The following is a 19,799-nucleotide window of genomic DNA, read 5'->3' on the forward strand; positions in this document are numbered from 1 at the left end:
ACTTCTGCACAACACAACTGATGGTCCCAACCCCATTTATAAGGCAAGAAATCCCACTTATTAAACCTGACAGGGCACACCTGTGAAGTGAAAACCATTTCCGGTGACTACCTCTTGAAGCTCATCAAGAGAATGCCAAGAGTGTGCAAAGCAGTCATCAAAGCAAAAGGTGGCTACTTTGAAGAACCTAGAATATAAGACATATTTTCAGTGGTTTCACACTTTTTTGTTAAGTATATAATTCCACATGTGTTAATTCATAGTTTTGATGCCTTCAGTGTGAATGTACAATTTTCATAGTCATGAAAATATGGAGAAATCTTTAAATGAGAAGGTGTGTCCAAACTTTTGGTCTGTACTGTAGGTCAGCTAATGTTTACAGATCACTAATTTATTTAAAATACAAACAACCATCTCAGTGACCAAGACAAGTTGGTTAAATCAAAAAATAGAACCCATGTTTTGCCATCAAAATTGCTGAAAAAACGATGAAAAAAATTTAGCTGTGTTTTTTGATGCGTTTTTTCAGCGTTTTTTTTTTACCACCCATTACTTCCTATGGGTGAAAAAATGCTGATAAAAATGCTGAAAGAAGTGACATACTCTATTTTCCAAAAACGCAAGCAAGGCAGAAAACATGCAGCAAACAAAAAGCAACATGTGTGAACAGAGAATTCTGGTTTCTCATACACTTTGCTGGTACTGCAAGACAAAGCTGAAAATTTGCATAAAAATCTGCTGCAAAATACGCAGCAAAACACAACTTGTACGAACATAGCCTAAGGGTGCTTTCACATTGCAGTTAGGCACACACTCGGTAGCCCCGTCGGGGCATATATTCGAATACCCCGCAAAACAGGATTCTGACTTTTGCGCCAACAGGGCCAAAGACTATAATGGTGCAGACAGAGTGAACATGGTGCTTCATATTCGGGAGTGTACGCCTACTGGAGGCGGACAATCAGGCGCAGTCTACTACGTCTGGGTGTCCGCCTCCAGTGGGCCTATATGCCTAAAAATGAGGTACGGCAGAGTGCAGATTCGCACTGCCGGCACCATTATAGTGTATGGCCCTGTCAGCACATACGTCCGAATATCATTTTGCAGAGTGTACGGACGTGAGCCCCAACGAAGACACCGCATGGGTGCCTGAATGCAATGTAAAAGCACCCTAATGTTGTGGCTACACATTTGTCACCCAACAGCAATTTGCAGACAAGTCGCTCAGCAACTAAAAAATGGCCCTTAAGATCCACTGTCAGTACACGACCATATCACCAGAACCCCAGTGAGGACATGACTACACCTCCAGAACTACAATCAATACACGACTACAGCATCAAATCCGTCTTCAGTACAAGGCTCCCAAAAATCTCCCAAAACTTTAGTTAATCTTTAAGGTACATTTATACTGAGGCCAATCTAAACAAGCTGTCAATCACCAGATGCACAAGCAATAAGTTTGCTTGTAGGGTTAAAAGATTTTTAAGCTTACTTGAAGAAAGTCTATCATTCCCAAAATGCTAATTAATAACTGCATAAAAATTTATATAGGGGACGCAGCCACTCTAAAAATCATACCAGGCGTAATACTTGTATTTGCTGAAAAATTTACTTTTAGTTAATATGCAAATTAGGGCGCATCGGTGCACCCTTGACGAGGCCTATGCATTGGTGCACCATTATTCCCTTATACTTGCATATTAAAGCCAGTCTCTTGTCTGATTGGGAGCGCTCGCTTAGTAAGAGCAAATGCTGTCTAAAACCACTTTGCGTTCTGCACTTGCATGTAAATTGACACTGGAGGAGCACAGCAGCGTACTTCAAGTGTCAGCGCAGGTGCGCACAATGTGGCTGAGGTCGCACTCTGACAAAGAGGTCCTGCCTGTCTGAGACCACCACACTAGGAGAGTAGCGAGCAAACGGCTACAGTAAGGAGGAGAGTGACCTGTGACGTGCACATTCTGTCTGCTCGCTTCAACACACCTCCTCTTCACTGAAGCCGCTCGAGCGGCAGCCAAAGACAGGAAAGAACTAGGCGTCAGAACACACTCATAGCCACATTGTGTGCGCCAACACTGACACATGGAGCACGCTGCTGCGCTCCTCCAGTGTTAGTGTGCAAGCACAGACTTACAAGCTGATTTTAGACAGTGCTCACTCTTATCAACGGAGCACTTTCAATGAAGATAAAAGGCTGGCTTTAATATGCAAATAGGAGACATAACAGTTCACCAAGGAAAGGGACAAAGTGCCCTTACATGCATATTAAATAAAAGTAGATTTTTAGGCTATGTCCCCTATATAAATGTGTATGTAGTTTAATTGGGGGGTGAAAGACTCCTTTTAAAGGGAACCTGTCACCAGAAAAAACACTATTAACCTGCAGATATGGGGCTAATCTGCAGGTTAATAGCGTTATTAAGATGCCCGGCACCCGCACTTAGCCCCTTAAGCCCCGCGGGTGGTTTGCACGTTAATGACCGGGCCAATTTTTACAATTCTGACCACTGTCACTTTATGAGGTAATTACTCTGGAACGCTTCAACGGATCCCCCTGATTCTGAGATTGTTTTTTCGTGACATATTGTACTTCATGATTGTGGAAAAATTTCTTCGATATCACTTGCGTTTATTTGTGAAAAAAACGGAAATTTGGCGAAAATTTTGAAAATTTTGCAATTTTCAAAATTTGAATTTTTAAGCCCTGAAATCAGAGCGATATGTCACACAAAAGAGTTAATAAATAACATTTCCCACATGTCTACTTTACATCAGCACAATTTTGGAACCAAAATTTTTTTTTGTTAGGCAGCTATAAGGGTTAAAAGTTGACCAGCGATTTCTCATTTTTCCAACAAAATTTACAAAACCATTTTTTTAGGGACCACATCACATTTGAAGTCACTTGGAGAGGTCTTTTTGACAGAAAATACCCAAAAGTGACACCATTCTAAAAACTGCACCCCTCAAGGTGCTCAAAACCACATTCAAGAACTTTATTAACCCTTCAGGTGATTCACAGGAATTTTTTGAATGTGGAAGAAAAAAATGAACATTTAACTTTTTTCACAAAAATGTTACTTTAGACCCAATTTTTTTTATTTTCACAGGGGTAACAAGAAAAAATGGACCCCAAAATTTGTTGTGCAATTTCCCCTGGGCACGCAGATACCCAATATTTGGGGAAAAAACACTGTTTGGGCGCACGGCAGGGCTCGGAAGGGAAGGAGCGCCATTTGACTTTTTGATTGTAAAATTTGCTTGAATAATTAGCGGAAGCCATGTTGTGTTTGGAGAGCCCCTGTGTGCCCAAACTTTGGAGCTCCCCCACAAGTGACCACATTTTGGAAACTAGACCCCCCCAAGGCACCTTTATAGATGCATAGTGAGCACTTGGAACCCCCAGGTGCTTCACAAATTGATTCGTAAAAATGAAAAAGTGAAAAAAAAAACACTTTTTCATTTTTACGAATCAATTTGTGAAGCACCTAGGGGTTCCAAGTGCTCACTATGCATCTAGATAGGTGCCTTGGGGGGGTCTAGTTTCCAAAATGGGGTCACTTGTGGGGGAGCTCCAATGTTTGGCCACACAGGGACTCTCTAAATGCAACATGGTATCCGCTAACAAATTGAATGGAAAATCGGCTCAAATTGTTAGCGGACACCACATTGCGTTTGGAGAGCCCCTCTGTGCCCAAACTTTGGAGCTCCCCCACAAGTGACCCCATTTTGGAAACTATACCCCTCAAGGATTTTATTAAGGTGTATAGTGAACATTTTGAACCCAGAGGTACGGCACAGAATTTGTTTACATTAGGTCATCATATTGAATAAGTTGTCATTATTCTTGAGAGCAAGTGCTCGCTACTTGAGTGTGCATCGGGTACTCAGGTATGCACCATGTACAGCGTGTGCTCAAGTGACATGCTCGAGTCCCTGCTCCGCATGTTTCACGGCTATTAGACACCCAAAAAAAAACATGCGGGGATCGCTCGTGCATGGCAGGCAATCCCCGTAAAGTTTTTTGGCCGCGAAGCATATGGGGCAGAGACTCGAGCATGTCACTCAAATACCCACGATACTCAATGCATACCAGAGCACCCGATGCAAATTCAAGTAGCGAGCACTTGCTCTCAACACTAGTCGCCATATCGTCATCTTTTTTCTTACTTTTGAAAAAAATCCCAACCCCAGCCCTAACCCTAGCACAACCCTAGCCCTAGCACAACCCTAGCCCTAGCACAACCCTAGCCCCAGCACAACCCTAGCCTCAGCACAACCCTAGCCCCAGCACAACCCTAGCCCCAGCACAACCCTAGCCCCAAACCCAGCCTTAACCCTAGCCCAATCCTAACCCAAGAGTTTATTTTTGACGCCGTTCCTTGTGCGGTATAAGTGATTAGACGACTTTATTCTTCGGGTCGGTGTGATTACAGCAATGCCAGAATCATATGGGGTTTTTATGACTGACAGCTGTCACACACTAAAAGACGCATTTTTTTGTAAAATCTAGTTTTTGCATCGCCATATTTTGAGAGCTATAATTTTTCCAGATTTTGGCAGACAGTCATGTGACGGCTCGTTTTTTGCGGGATGACTTGACGTTGTTATTGGTGCCATTTTCAGGCACGTGACATTTTTTGATCGCTTTCTATTCCGATTATTGGGAGGCAGAATAAACAAAAACCAACAATTCAGGAATTGTTTTTTTTGTTTTTTTTTATTCTGTTCCGCGTGTGGTAAAATTGATGAGGTAGCTTTATTCTTCGGGTCAGTACGTTTACAGCGGTACCACATTTGTATCATTTTTCTATGTTTTGGCGCTTATACACAATAAAAGCTATTTTATAGAAAAAAATATTTTTTAGCATCGCTTTGTTCTGAGAGCTATAACTTTTTTATTTTTCGGCTGATGGAGCTGTATGGCGGCTTCTTTTTTGCGGGACGAGATGACGTTTTCAGCGGTATCATTTTTATTTATATGCGTCTTTTTGATTGCGTGTTATTCCACTTTTTGTTTGGCGGTATGGTGATAAAGCATTGTTTTTTGCTTCGTTTTTTTTTTTTTTTTTTTACCGTGTTCACTGAAGGGGTTAACTAGTGGGACAGTTTTATAGGTCAGGTTGTTCCGGACACGGCGATACCAAATATGTGTACTTTTATTGTTTTGTTTTTTGTTTTTTTATAATAATATTTATTGATGGGTACATTATATTTTTATTTTTGGTGTATTATTTTTTTTATTTTTTTATAATATATTTGCACATTTTTTTTTTTTTCCACTTTCACACAGTTTATACACTTTATTACTTTGTCCCACTCTGGGACTTTCACTTTTTTTTTTCTGATCGCCTGCATGGCACAGGAATGAAGCACCATCCCTATGCCATGAAGGCTGTCAGAAGTGCACAGTGTGAAGATTGCTTGGAGATGCACTGTGCATGCCCAAGCAATCTTCCTGCTCTCTGGTGACCCGGATGTTGTCATGACGACATCGGGTCGTCATGGCAACACCCGGGAAGCCTTTGCAGACTGCGCTGGAAGCCGGAAGAGGAGGTGAGTATCGCCGATCACCTCCCCTTGCCCCCGCAATGCCGCGATCGACTTCGATCGACTTCGATCGCAGCATCGCGGGGGTTAATGTGCTGGGAGCGGTGCAGGACCGCTCCCTGCACATAGTACCGGGTGTCAGCTGTGACAATCAGCTGACACCCGGCGGCGATCGCGCCCGCACAGCCTGTGTGCGCGCGCGATCGCCATGACGTACTAATACGGGTCTGGCTCTTAAGTCCCAGGGCACAGACGCATATTAGTACGTCAGATGTTATTAAGGGGTTAGCCAAATGCTGCGGATAGAAAATTTACTTTATTCTCCCCTCAGTGTTCCGGTTTCAGTCACGGGGGCGGCGCCTGTGAGTATACAGAGCAGCAGCTATAACCGAACCGTGCTCGAGGCCCTGGCTGACAGCCGGGTCTAATGCAGAGCCAGTGTCAGTCAGGGCTGGGGGTCCAGCAGAAGAATCTGGGTGAAAAGTGCATCCAGGCAGAGAGACATTACTCAGAGGCACCTCTTATTGCAGACCATATTGTCAGGTAAAATCCTTTTTTCAGAATCAACAACTCGATCTTACATACAAAATCTAGATGTCATGTATTTTATGTCACCAATGGGTTGCAATTCGTAGGGATCAGCAACTGCATGATTATATAAAAGAATGTATGATACCTATGATACCATGCACTTTATTTTTATACGCCAGTAACTAGTGATGAGCGAGCACTAAAATGATCAGGTGCTCGTTACTTGAGTTGAGCAAATCGTAATGCTCTGGTGCTCGACCCGAGTAAAGAGTCTGGAAGCATCTCTGAATCCCAGGTAGCTGCTGGGAACTATGTTGTCAGAGTATTACGCCACTTTTACGGACTGACAATAAAGCATACAAAACCAAAGATAAAATAGATTTTACTGGAAAGAATGTTAATAAACATTCTTTCCAGAATAATGAGTTGTATATAAGGCAAAATAAATAAGAGAAAAAAAAATGCTCCTCCACTCCTTGGGCTATGTTCACACTTAGTGTTTTTGCACATTCGCATTTCTTTCAATGGTGAAAAAAAACATTCACTAGTAAATGTAATTTTAAAATTTTAATACCTTATCTGGCCATGTGTTGTGTGAGACATGATCAGACACATCCTGTTTCATTTATGAAGGAGGGACTCTGAACCTCACAAAGCCTATTTTTTCAGGACCATCAGGCAGCCCTCATTATTTGTAGAGCACCATCAGGCTGCCCTCACTATTGTTAGAGGGCCAGCAGGCGGTCCTCACTATTGTCAGAGGGCCATGAGGCGGTCCTCACTCTAATTTTAGAGGGGCAGCAGCCGGCCCTCACTAAGCATTTTTGTAGGGTCAGCAGCCAGCTATGCTTTGCATAGTCGTATATTGCTACTGCAATATAATGTATCCATCTGAGGTGGTCAAATTTTATTTTTTGTATTATTAGTATTAATACTGTAAAGTTTGAAGCTTGGAGGGTCAGCAGGCGGCCCTCACAATTTATAGCGTCCCTGCAGGCGGCCCCTACTATTTTTAGAGGGCCAGCAGGCATCTTGTTGTCAGACTGTTTACTGTAAATGGAAAGAGGCCTACAAATAAAAAAAAAACACAGTACTTATAGGCAAATATGGTGGAGGGTCAAAGATATTTAGGGGTTGATTTGCTGCCTCTGGCACAGGTTGCCTTAACTGTGCAAGGCATCATGAAATGTGAAGATTCCCAAAGGATTTTGGGTCTCAATGTAGTGCCCAGTGTCAGAAAGCTCGGTTTGCATCCTAGGTCAAGGGTCTTACAGCAGGACAATGACCCTAAACATACTTCAAGAAACACCCAGAAATGGATAGAAACAAAGCACTGGAGAGTTCTGAAGTGGTAATTCCAGCTCCAGTAGCGTAGTCTCCCACCACTACCTCTAACATTCAGATGCTACAGAGAAACTGCGAATGGACACATTAAATCATTTAATTTTGCCTGTTTTGATGAATTTCTGAGTACAGATCACTGTAAAAATCACAAATCTGTCAATGAGTTTTTTGAAAAAAGCAATCAAGTTTTGGACAGTGGAAGAGATGTATGTGACCAGAATGAACACACATTTCCAGCAGATGATACCACCTGGAGTCTATCCCTATACTAAATGCAGTTAACAGAGAGCGATATTAATAGGGAATAGAATAGACATTTTTTTTCTTCTCTTTTCGGTTGCAGCACCAAGGACTGTTATTTCATGAACCCTGCTGGGGAATATAGTGGACTGTTTCACGTCTACTTAGCCTGCTATGGAGGAGACCAGGATCTTCTGTACTTACTGTACAAAGTCTCCTGTCCTGGCTGTGAAATCCTATATGCAGTGTGAGAACTCCCAATGTGATGACCACCTGACAGCCCACAACAAGGCACTGGATCATATACTAATAGAACCCACCGGCTCTTTAGGTTTACAAAAATCTTCCCTCAACTAGAAGATGGCACCTCAGTAAAGCATTTTTTCCCATTACTAAGGAGTGGGTCTCCTAGACTGGTAAAGCGTATGCACGAAGTGCAAGGGATGCCAAAAATTAGAAGGAGGCACTTCAATACCCCTTTGAAGAGACGTAGTGGAGGGCCTCACAAAACATTTTTTTCCCATTATTAAGGAGTGGGTATACTAGACTGGTAATGCGCATGCACTAAGTGCATGGGCTGGAAAACATTTATCCCTTGGGGGGTATACATACAGTACAGACCAAAAGTTTGGACACACCTTCTCATTTAATGATTTTTCTGTATTTTCATGACTATGAAGATTGTACATTCACACTGAAGACATCAAAACTATGAATTAACACATGTGGAATTATATACTTAACAAAAAAGTGTGAAACAACTGAAATATGTCTTATATTCCAGGTTCTTCAAAGTAGCCACCTTTTGCTTTGATTACTGCTTTGCACACTCTTGGCATTCTCTTGATGAGCTTCAAGAGGTAGTCACCGGAAATGATCTTCCAACAATCTTGAAGGAGCTCCCAGAGATGCTTAGCACTTGTTGGCCCTTTTGCCTTCACTCTGCGGTCCAGCTCACCCCAAACCATCTTGATTGTGTTCAGGTCTGGTGACTGTGGAGGCCAGGTCATCTGGCGTAGCACCCCATCACTCTCCTTCTTGGTCAAATAGCCCTTACACAGCCTGGAGGTGTGTTTGGGGTCATTGTCCTGTTGAAAAATAAATGATGGTCCAACTAAACGCAAACCGGATGGAATAGCATGCCGCTGCAAGATGCTGTGGTAGCCATGCTGGTTCAGTATGCCTTCAATTTTGAATAAACAGTGTCACCAGCAAAGCACCCCCGCACCATCACACCTCCTTCTCCATGCTTAACGGTGGGAACCAGGCATGTAGAGTCCATCCGTTCACCTTTTCTGCGTCGCAGAAAGACACAGTGGTTGGAACCAATGATCTCAAATTTGGACTCATCAGACCAAAGCACAGATTTCCACTGGTCTAATGTCCATTCCTTGTGTTCTTTAGCCCAAACAAGTCTCTTCTGCTTGTTGCCTGTCCTTAGCAGTGGTTTCCTAGCAGCTATTTTACCATGAAGGCCTGCTACACAAAGTCTCCTCTTAACAGTTGTTGTAGAGATGTGTCTGCTGCTAGAACTCTGTGGCATTGACCTGGTCTCTAATCTGAGCTGCTGTTAACCTGCGATTTCTGAGGCTGGTGACTAGGATAAACTTATCCTCAGAAGCAGAGGTGACTCTTTGTCTTCCTTTTCTGGGGCGGTCCTCATGTGAGCCAGTTTCTTTGTAGCGCTTGATGGTTTTTGCAACTGCACTTGGGGACCCTTTCAAAGTTTGTCCAATTTTTCGCACTGACTGACCTTCATTTCTTAAAGTAATGATGGCCACTCGTTTTTCTTTACTTAGCTGCTTTTTTCTTGCCATAATACAAATTCTAACAGTCTATTCAGGAGGACTATCAGCTGTGTATCCACCTGACTTCTGCACAACACAACTCATGGTCCCAACCCCATTTATAAGGCAAGAAATCCCACTTATTAAATCTGACAGGGCACACCTGTGAAGTGAAAACCATTTCCCGTGACTACCTCTTGAAGCTCATCAAGAGAGTGCCAAGAGTGTGCAAAGCAGTCATCAAAGCAAAAGGTGGCTACTTTGAAGAACCTAGAATATAAGACATATTTTCAGTTGTTTCACACTTTTTTGTTAAGTATATAATTCCACATGTGTTAATTCATAGTTTTGATGCCTTCAGTGTGAATGTACAATTTTCAAAGTCATGAAAATACAGAAAAATCTTTAAATGAGAAGGTGTGTCCAAACTTTTGGTCTGTACTGTATATATCAAAGAATGTTAGAGATAAACCTTTAAAAATGATTAATGCGGGCATCATAAACACCCTTAAAAAATTTATAGCGAGGGTAGCATGATCTCCCTGTTGATATGGCGGTGGAAGAGGATTAGGAGAAGGAGGAGGACGACACAAAAAAGATGAAATCCTAAAGCGTATACCCATATTTGGATGGGAATGGGTGCATGGGAATAGACCAGGAAAAAAAATGAAAAAAAACATTGGATTTGAGTTTATGTTTGGCTGTTGTCATCCGGTGGTGTTGAGAACTCTGGGCCAATCCAGCGGCATTAAAAACCCGCTCCGACAAAACGCTAGCAGCAGGGCAGGGTACGCCAAGACCTCCAAGGCGTAGAGAGACAGTTCATGCCACGTGTTGAGCTTGAATACCCAATAGTTGTAAGGCACAGAGGAATCAAGATGGACGCTGGTACGGTCAGCAAGGTACTCATTCAGCATCTTCCAAAACTTTTACCTCATTGTCAGAGTACCCTGTGCATCAAGGCCTTGGCAGTGGGAGGGTCTGAGAAAACTGTCCCAGACCTTTGATAGTGCTCCCCTGCCTCTGATGTGTGTCTCCCTTGTGTCTATTCCTTAGTTGTCAAAGGAACTGTGACCTCGGCCACCAGCGTTGTCAGATGGGAATTTTTTTAAATAAATCTTCAACTTGGGCCATCTGGTACAGCAACATTTTCGTAGGCCTCCCCGCCAAAGAAAGGAGAGAAGGAAAGTTCTCCTTGTAGCGTGGGTCTAGAAGGGTGACCAACAAGTAATTAGTGTTGGCCAAAATGTGTACAACACGAGGGTCATGGAAAAGGCAGCGGAACATAAACTCAATCATGTGTGCCAGACTGCCAACAGCCAAGTCTTCTCTGTCCCTACCAAGAGGACGAGTGTCCATCTCCTCCTCCTCCCTCTCATTCATCCTCTCACCCTCATCTTCAGGCCATCCATGCTGAACAGACAGGATGAAGGTGGTGTGGGTAGTACTGTCTGTAGCGCAGGCAGACAGCTCTTGTTTCTCCTCCTCCTCATTATCACCCAATCCGCATTGAGAAGATGAGATGAGGCTGGTGTCACGCTGTCTCAACGTACAGGAGGTCAGGGGCCTGAGCTGACCCTAAACAGGGGCCCTGACTGATCCCTCAACCTGGAGGTACTGTTAATGGTACAGAGGTCCAGGCCGCCAGCGTAACCCTAAACTCCTGAATATCCCTGAACCTCTGTAATCTAGTCCTGAGAAGGACCCCGATCACAACAATGGGGAACAGGATAGAAAATGCCCAAAACACAGTACTAGACAAACAAGACAGTACAAGGGGAAAACCAAAAACCACCTTGCATACAAAAAACTCACACCACAATTACAGAGGGAACAACAACAGGTTAGGAGATAAATGATAAAGGGAGGAAGGGAAGAAACCACACCGTATACTCTTCGCTCCGAACTCCACCAAACAACGATCCGCTCTGTAGGTCTGCAAGAAATGCTTTCACCGACAACTTCCCTATCAGACCAGCAGGTATTTGAAGGAATCCCAATCCAGCAGCATTAACTGCAGCTGGGCGAGGCAGAGCCTCGTCAAGCACAGAGGGAGAGAATTAACTCCCTCACTACCAAAACACAAAGCACCAAAAACTCAGCTGCGAGAAGTCAGGCTGTGTAGTCGCGACGATCTTCGTGGCGACACACCCGTGACAGCTGGGCTGTGTAGCATCATCTTGTATATTTTGTTGCTCCATCTCACCTTGCTCCACCTGCAAAGCCTCCTCTTTAATTGCGAGCGAACGTTTCAGCAGACAGAGAGGCGGGATGGTTACGCTGATTATGCTGTCATCGCCTCTCATCATCTTCGTCCAGTCCTCAAATTTTTGGAGAACCGCACAGATGTCAAACATCCATGCTCACTCATCAGTTCTTATGTGCGGAGGCTGACTGGTATACCGACGGGCATGTTGGAGGTGGTATTCAACTACTGCCCTCTGCTGCTCACAAAGCTTTGCCAACATACGTAACGTTGAGCTCCAACGCGTGGTGACATCGCACACCAGTCGGTGAGCTGGAAGCGGCAAGCGCTGCGGCAGCACTGCCAGGGAGGCGGAAGCTGTAGCTGACTTGTAGAAATGGGAACACACGTGGCATACTTTCACAAGCAGCTCAGGCAGCTCTGGGTAGGTTTTGAGGAACCGCTGAACCACTAAGTGACATGCCAGGTGTGAGTGCAACAGAGAGAGTCACGCCAGGTGTGAGTGCAATACAGAGGGGAAAGGGAGCCCAGACACTAGGTAAAGGGGGAAGAGGTGACCTCCTAATCTGGAAGAGCGTCACCCTGTCTCCACCTAACATCCCTATAGAGCCTCCACAGCTGTCGCCGATCACGTGCCTCGTCCTACTATCCCTGGCGTAAGGCTATAGCTGGGGGTGGAAGGAGATGAGCACTAGTCAACCTCCGCTAGCACTCTAAAGACAAAAGGGGAAGACAACACGGGGGAACAACAACTCAGCTTTAGAAGAACTCCAACAGGGCACAAGGCCACAAGACTCCAGAGAGGACGTGATGCTGCTTCAGTTCCAAGTAGAAATGAATATAACCGGCGACGCCCCCCTAGACACACCAGGTATATATACACCCAGACTAAAGGGAGGTAGTCGCTGGGTCCTAAACACAGCCTCCTATCTAGGCAGCTGTCTACATTGCCAAACGTGGAGATCTCCTGCAAACCATTGCAGGGCGACTGTCTGTCACCTCTGACACACCCGTGACAGTACACCCCCTCTACGAGTGGCCTCTGGATACTCAGGACCGGGTTTCTCAGGAAAAGAGGTGTGAAAAGAGCGAACCAATCTGAGAGCGTTCACCTCTGACGCTAAAACCCACGTCCTCTCCTCCGGACCATAGCCATTCCAGTGCGCCAAGTATTGCAGAGAACAACTTTGGAGACAAGAATCTACTATCCTCGAAATCTCGAACTCCAAATTACCATCAACCATTACTGGGGGCGGTGGTAGAGGTGAGGGCTCAAGAGGTTCTAGGTACCTTTTGAGTAAGGACCTGTGGAACACATTTGTGCACCTTAAGGGTTCGAAGAAGTTCAAGACGAAACACTGCTGGGTTAATGACGGCGGTAATTTTGTAGGGACCAATAAACCTAGGTCCCAGCTTCCAAGAAGGAACTTTCAACCTTATATTCCTGGTAGACAACCACACAAAGTCATTCACATTCAGGTCCGGACCTGGCAAGCGTTTTCTGTCAGCCATACGTTTATACCTGTCACCCATGGTCTTCAAATTACACAGAACACCCTGCCACACCAAGGAGAGCGATGAAGCAAACCATTCCTCTTCAGGAACTCCTGAAGCTCGCCCCCCACTGAAAGTGCCAAACTGTGGATGATAACCATATGCACCGAAAAATGGTGACCTGCCAGTGGATTCTTGACGATCATTATAGATGGCAAATTCTGCCAACGGTAAGTAGGATGCCCAATCCTCCTGATTTTCGGAGACAAAACACCTGAGGTATGTCTCCAAGTTCTGATTGACCCGCTTGGTCTGACCATTCAACTGAGGGTGGAAAGCAGAGGAAAAGGACAGCTGCACCCCCAGTCGAGAACAGAATGCCTTCCAGAACTTGGAAACAAACTGGGTCCCCCGATCAGACACCACATCGGAGGGAACCCCGTGAAGCTTCACAATCTCATTTATGAACACCTGAGCAAGTGTCTTAGCATTGGGAAGTGCAGGTAAAGCGACGAAGTGAACCATTTTACTGAACCTATCTACTACTACGAAAACCACCGTTTTGCCTGCAGAAACTGGTAGGTCAGTAATAAAATCCATGGACAAGTGTGTCCATGGCCTGCTAGGGCTAGGTAGCGGGAGAAGAGTACCAGACGGATGGGTGTGTGAAACCTTAAAATGCGCACAAAGACTACAAGCAGCTACGTGTTCAATTACATCCCGATGCAACCCCAGCCACCAAAAACTATGAGAGAGGAGGTCCGCGGTTGTCTTACCACCTGGATACCCAGCAAGCACAGTTATGATGTTCCTTGATTACTTTACGGCACAGATCAGGTAGTACAAATAACTTTCCTGAAGGGCAGGAGGCAGGGTCGTCCCCCTGAGCCTCCAGCACCTCACCCTCCAGTTCAGGAAAAAGAGCCGAAATAACTACCCCTTTCTGTAATATCGGGGCAGGGTTCTCATGGTCACCACCACCAGGGAAGCTCAGGGACAAAGCATCAGCCTTGACGTTTTTGACCCCTGGACGAAAAGTGACAACAAAATTGAACCTAGTAAAAAACAGGGACCATCTGGCTTGCCTAGGGTTGAGACGTTTAGCTGATTGGAGATATGACAGGTTCTTATGGTCAGTAGTAATAGGAAGGACAACTCCCTCCAACCAATGTCGCAATTCCTTGAACACCAATTTGATCGCCAAAAGTTTCCTATTACCCACGTCATAATTTCTCTCAGCCGGAGACAATTTTTTAGAAAAGAAGGCGCATGGACGCCATTTACCAGGGGACGAACCCGGAGACAACACAGCCCCAACCCCGACATCCGAAGTATCGACCTCCACAATAAAGGGTTGAGAAACATCGGGTTGACTGAGAATAGGTGCAGTGGCAAAATGATTCTTTAAGGAAGAAAAAGCCTGTAGGGAAGCCTCCAACAAGTTGGAGAAATCAGTCCCCTTCTTAGTCATGTCAGTAAGGGGTTTCACTACCACCGAGTAATTTTGGATGAATTTCCTGTAAAAATTAGTGAAGCCCAGAAAACATTGTAGGTGCTCGAGATGTTCCCAGTCAAGGACTGCACGGATCTTCTCCGGATCCATCCGAAAACCTGAAGATGACAAGTACCCCAAAAACTGCACATCCTGAACAGCAAACACACATTTTTCTAGTTTGGCAAAAAGTTTGCTATCCCTTAATATCTGGAGTACCTGCTTAACATTCCCCCGATGGGTCTCAAAATCAGGTGAATAAACCAAAATATCGTCCAGATAGACCACCACAAACCTCCATACTAAATGATGAAAAATATCATTTATGAAATGCTAGAATACCGCAGATGCATTGGTCAAACCAAAAGGCATAACCAGACTCTCAAAATGACCCTCCGGGGTAATGATCGCTGTCTTCCATTCGTCCTCCTCTCTGATTCGAACCAGATTGTAGGCTCTCCTTAAATCCAACTTGTAGAATACCTTGCTCCCACAACTTGGCTCAACAAATCAGGAAACAGAGGAAGAGGGTATGGATCACGGATGGTAATTTGATTTAATTTCCGGAAATCTAAACAGGGACGTAGACCGCCATCTTTTTTCTTCACAAAGAAGAACCCTGCCGCCACGGGCGAAGATGAGGGTCTGATATGTCCCTTCTCCAGACTTCCCGCAATGAAAACCTTCATGGATTGTCTCTCAGGGCCAGAAAGATTATATAGTCTGGACTTTGGTAGTTTAGCTCCGGGGGTCAGGTTAATAGGACAGTCATAAGCACGATGAGGAGGCAAATCCTGACACCCCTTTTCAGAAAAAACGTCCTCAAAATCAGACAGAAAAGCAGGCAGTATCCCCGTAGAGACAGCAGCAATAGAAACAGTCAAACAGTTCTCATGGCAGTAATGTCCCCATTCAGTAATCTCCCCGGTTTGCCAATCCACCAACGGATTATGTTTAACAAGCCAGGGGATACTTAAAACAATCGGACTAGGGAGATTTTCCAAAATATAGCAAGGGATGATTTCACAATGAACTGACCCCACACTCAGTTTTACATTATGTACAATTTGAGTAAATGCTTTCTGTGCAAGTGGTGCCGAGTCAATGGCAAAGATGGGAATAAGTTCAGCTAAAGCACAGCAAGCAAGACCATGAGTTTTCAAGTTTTCACAAACTCAGCATCAAACATGCTGACCCCGGCTCCACTGTCAACAAACACAGATTTTTTTTCAGCTTTGCTCTCTAGCACCACCTCTGCTGTCAGGACAAAGCGGGAACTGCAGTTTGGCCACAAATGCACCCCTTGTTTATCCAACTCCAGACTACCGAGAATTAAACGAGTCTCCTTTTGAAATTGAAGGACAGGTCCCAACAAAGTGTCCCTTTGTTACGGGTCAGGGTGGTGGAACGTCTGTGTTGCGGTGCAAGGAGGGACCAGAGGGGCGTAACTAAGTGCCTACTCGGACCGACCCAGGTCACACGGCGGCTCAGTCGACTCCGTGAACCAGGGAGGGACCGGGCAGGTGGACCAGGTGCCACTCTGGGACCGACCTTGTGTGAGAGCAGGTGACTCCCACGGGTCAGATGACAGGAGCTGACCGGTACAGTGTATGAGCACGGCAGGAAGGCTAGTGGGTGGTCCAGGTAGATAAGCAGGCAGGTATGGCTGATAACCAGACAGGTACTCCAGGTAGGCAAGCAGGCGGGCACGATAGGTTACTTGGCTGGTGCTCCGGGTTGGCAGGCTGGCGGGCACGGCAGGTAACTGGCAGGTGCTCCTGGTAGGCAGGCGGGCACGACAGGTTACTTGGTAGGTGCTCCAGGTGTGCAGGCTGGCGGGCACGGCAGCTAAAAGGGAAGGTGCTCCAGGTAGACAGGCTGGCAAGCACGGCAGGTATCTGGCAGGTGCTCCAGGTAGACAGGCTGGCGGACACGGCAGGTATCTGGCAGACTGGTGGACAGAACTATTAGAAAGACTGGTGTGCTGGACTGTAGACAGACTGGCAGGCTGGACTGTTAGACAGACTGGCGGGCAGGACTGACAGGCAGCGGGACCTGAGGGCTGAAGCAAGTGTTAACACACGGAACAACAACCTTGCACAGGCACCTCCATTTTGGAGGAGGTGCCTTATAATGGGAAAGTCCTCCGGCCATTGGCCGGGGACTGTTTAGAACGGCGCGTGCGGCCCCTTTAAGACGGAGGGAGCGCGTGCGCCCTAAGCACAGTGCCCGGGAAGCTGCGCGCAATGTGTGCAACAGCAGCAGCAGGAGGGGAGCAGGAAGACACCGGACCGGAACCGCGGCAGTGAGGGGAACAGCGTCTCTGCCTGACAGGAGGTAGAGACGCCGATGCTACACCCTTTTCCCCACAAAAAAGCATACTCCTCTTTTCTTGTGAATTTCTGGGGAGATATATGATGTAGAGACACCCCCTAACTGCATAGGTTCCTCCACCTCCCCCAGTACTGGTTCAGCCCCAGACCGCTCCCTTGGCAAAGGTACACAACCCCGACAAGAAGGGCCCGGAGAAGAAAGTTGCACCGGTCTATCCCGAAGGCGTCTATCCAGACGTATGGCCAAAGACATGGCAGCCTCCAAGGTCTGAGGGGTATCATATACAGCCAAGGCATCTTTCAACCTTTCAGTAAACCCCTCACAAAATTGACTTTTAAGGGCTGAGTCAATCCATTTGGAATCTGTTGTCCATCTACGGAATTCCGAACTGTACGTTTCCACTGACCGAATCCCCTGCTGAAGGCGACTAGTGTTGAGCCACCCCCGTAGTGTTCGAGTTCGGTTCGGTTCGTCGAACACCCGTGTGTTCGCCGAACTGTTCGTCGAACTGTTCGTCGAACACCTTCGAACACCGTTAAAACCAATGGCAGGCAAACAAAAACACATAGAAACACATAGAAAACACCTTCAAAGGTGTCCAAAAGCTGACAAACTGCTCAGAAGACACAACTAACACATGGAAAAGTGACAAGTACATATAGTCATGCGAAAAGAAAAGAGGTGGAGGAGTAAAAGGAGGGGGAGACACAGATATAGGCATGTCATGCCCTTCTAAAATCCAAAAAGTGAGAAGCCGAGACGGCCAGTCCGCTCCTGCCCGTGCCACCTCCGTGTCGCCGGGTTTGTGCCAGAGCCGCGGTGAACCCTGACGGCCAGCCCCCCTCTCCCAATACTGGTGCCTGTCCGCTGGTGGGTCGAGAGAGCCCCCCTGTGGTGGAGGCAGCTCTAAGCTTTTTAATTTAAATTGTCCCTCTAATTTGAATGAATACACTTTAAATCCATTTACAAGGATCTATTGGAGGGCAAGTCTCATGCCAGCAGCCGCGTAATTCCAGCTCCAGTAGCGTCCACTAAAGCTGCTGCAGTTAAAAAGCTTTTATAAGGATCGAGCTCGGCTGTCCACCGCAAGGCATCCTAGTGCCAGTCCCAGCCCCTATGCCTTGGGGTGCCTCCTGATGCTCTTCACTAAGTATCCCGTGGTCCCGAAGCATTTCCTTTGAAAAAATTAAGTGTCCAAACTACAGGTGGTGTAGCTTGCTTAACAGCCGGGATAATCCGCTGACTAGCAGACACTGCTACTAGGCACAAAGTATTTCCTGGGCTAGATGCAGTTAAAAATTTGTAAGTAGATACTCTCGTTGGATGCTGAGAAAGCATTCCATAGAGTCTCCTGGCACGCCATATATGATTCTCTTAAAAAGCTTGGGGTAGGGGTCTAGGGGACCCTTTTATAGCCAAAATCACGGCCCTGTATCACAATACGTCACCTAGGCTGAAGATAAATGGAACTGTAGCAACGAGGGCTCGGTTGCTACAGACGTATTGCACCTCACCCAGAGGTGTGATATCTCACTCTCAGATAAGGATGGAGTGTGGATCAGGACCCGACACCTGCATGCATTACACCACATTGCCGTGGGGCAGGGCGACCAATATGCCCCTGAGATGGGCACGACAGTCCCTGTCCCTGGCTGGAGTGGGGGGAGGGAACACTGAGGAAGGGGAACCCTGCAGTGCAGGAGCAGGGAGGAAGCAGTTCCTGGGTGCATTGAGAAGGGAGTATAAAAGGTGGGCACCATCTTAGTTCAGTGCAGAGAAGTCTGAGCAGAAGTGGCAGGGAGCAGGGGCTCTGCATGAGCTCTGCTCCGGAGGCGGGCCTAGTAACAGAGGCCCAGGCCTGCAAGAGGGAGAAGGAAGGAAGAGGAGCGGAGAAGGCTCCAGGAAAGAGGAATGAAGGGATCCCAGGGGTGCGGACGGGCGAGTCGCCACCGCACGCCCGAATCCACCTGCGTGGAGGGGTCAGGCCAAAGGGGGAGACCGGTCCCCGAACTAGTGGAGGCAGGAAACGACCCTCAGCTAGAAACCGGAGGCTCTGACATTTTATGTGGCGCAGCCCCTTGCTCCACCCGCTAGGAAGGCACCACATAGGGTCAGGGAAACTGGCGCCAAGTTTACCAAGAGGAGGCCCGAGGCAGCCGGACAGAAGTGTTGGTAAGAAAGGCCAGACAAAGGACACACAAAGGGGGTCCTGTGAAGCGCTCCAAAGTTATCTGGGAGTTGTCTGAGCCCCTCACCTGGTGAGCACAGTACGACGTGGGCAGCCGTTACCTGCAGACGTGGTCTGGATAATAAGAACTGTGAGTAAAGGCCCTGAACTGCATCACTGACTCCGTGTCGTTACTGCTGCTGCCCTGCACCATCACCCCTATCCTCCGCATACACTGCCCTGAGGCTATACTCCTCCCGTGGGGAGTTATGCTACGCTCTGCTGCACCCACAACACCAGCCTTAGCGGTTTGCCCTGTAGCGGCGGTTCACTCTGACCGCAATCCACGGGTGGCGTAGTCGGACATTTAAACATCAAAACCACATAAATAGTTCCGCCACTGGTTTGACCGCCCTGAGCCACGGAACCGGATCGCCGCCACGAAGACTACAACCACCAGCATCCACCAAAAAGGGTCCGGCTCCGGGTGTCCCAAGGCCTAGGGGGTGCGTCAGAACATTTTCATCACCTTTCACAATCACCAATGGGACAAGGCAGGGATGTCCTCTGTCCCCTCTCTTATACATCCTAGTGACGGAGCACCTGCTCTCATCAATTCGCCATAACCCCAATATTAGGTGGATTGAGGTG

The 19,799-nt window shown here is 46.6% G+C and overlaps 1 protein-coding gene across 2 annotated transcripts in view; it reads right to left on the reverse strand.

Annotated features, from left to right (window-relative positions):
• Positions 1 to 19,799, reverse strand: part of EFHB (EF-hand domain family member B) — a 116,229-nt gene that overhangs the window by 80,265 nt on the left and 16,165 nt on the right. The window lies entirely within an intron of this gene.

Source organism: Phyllobates terribilis, unplaced genomic scaffold, assembly GCF_046119375.1.
Source record: "Phyllobates terribilis strain yellow unplaced genomic scaffold, ASM4611937v1 Scaffold_4__5_contigs__length_816908805, whole genome shotgun sequence".
Lineage (NCBI taxonomy): Eukaryota > Metazoa > Chordata > Amphibia > Anura > Dendrobatidae > Phyllobates > Phyllobates terribilis.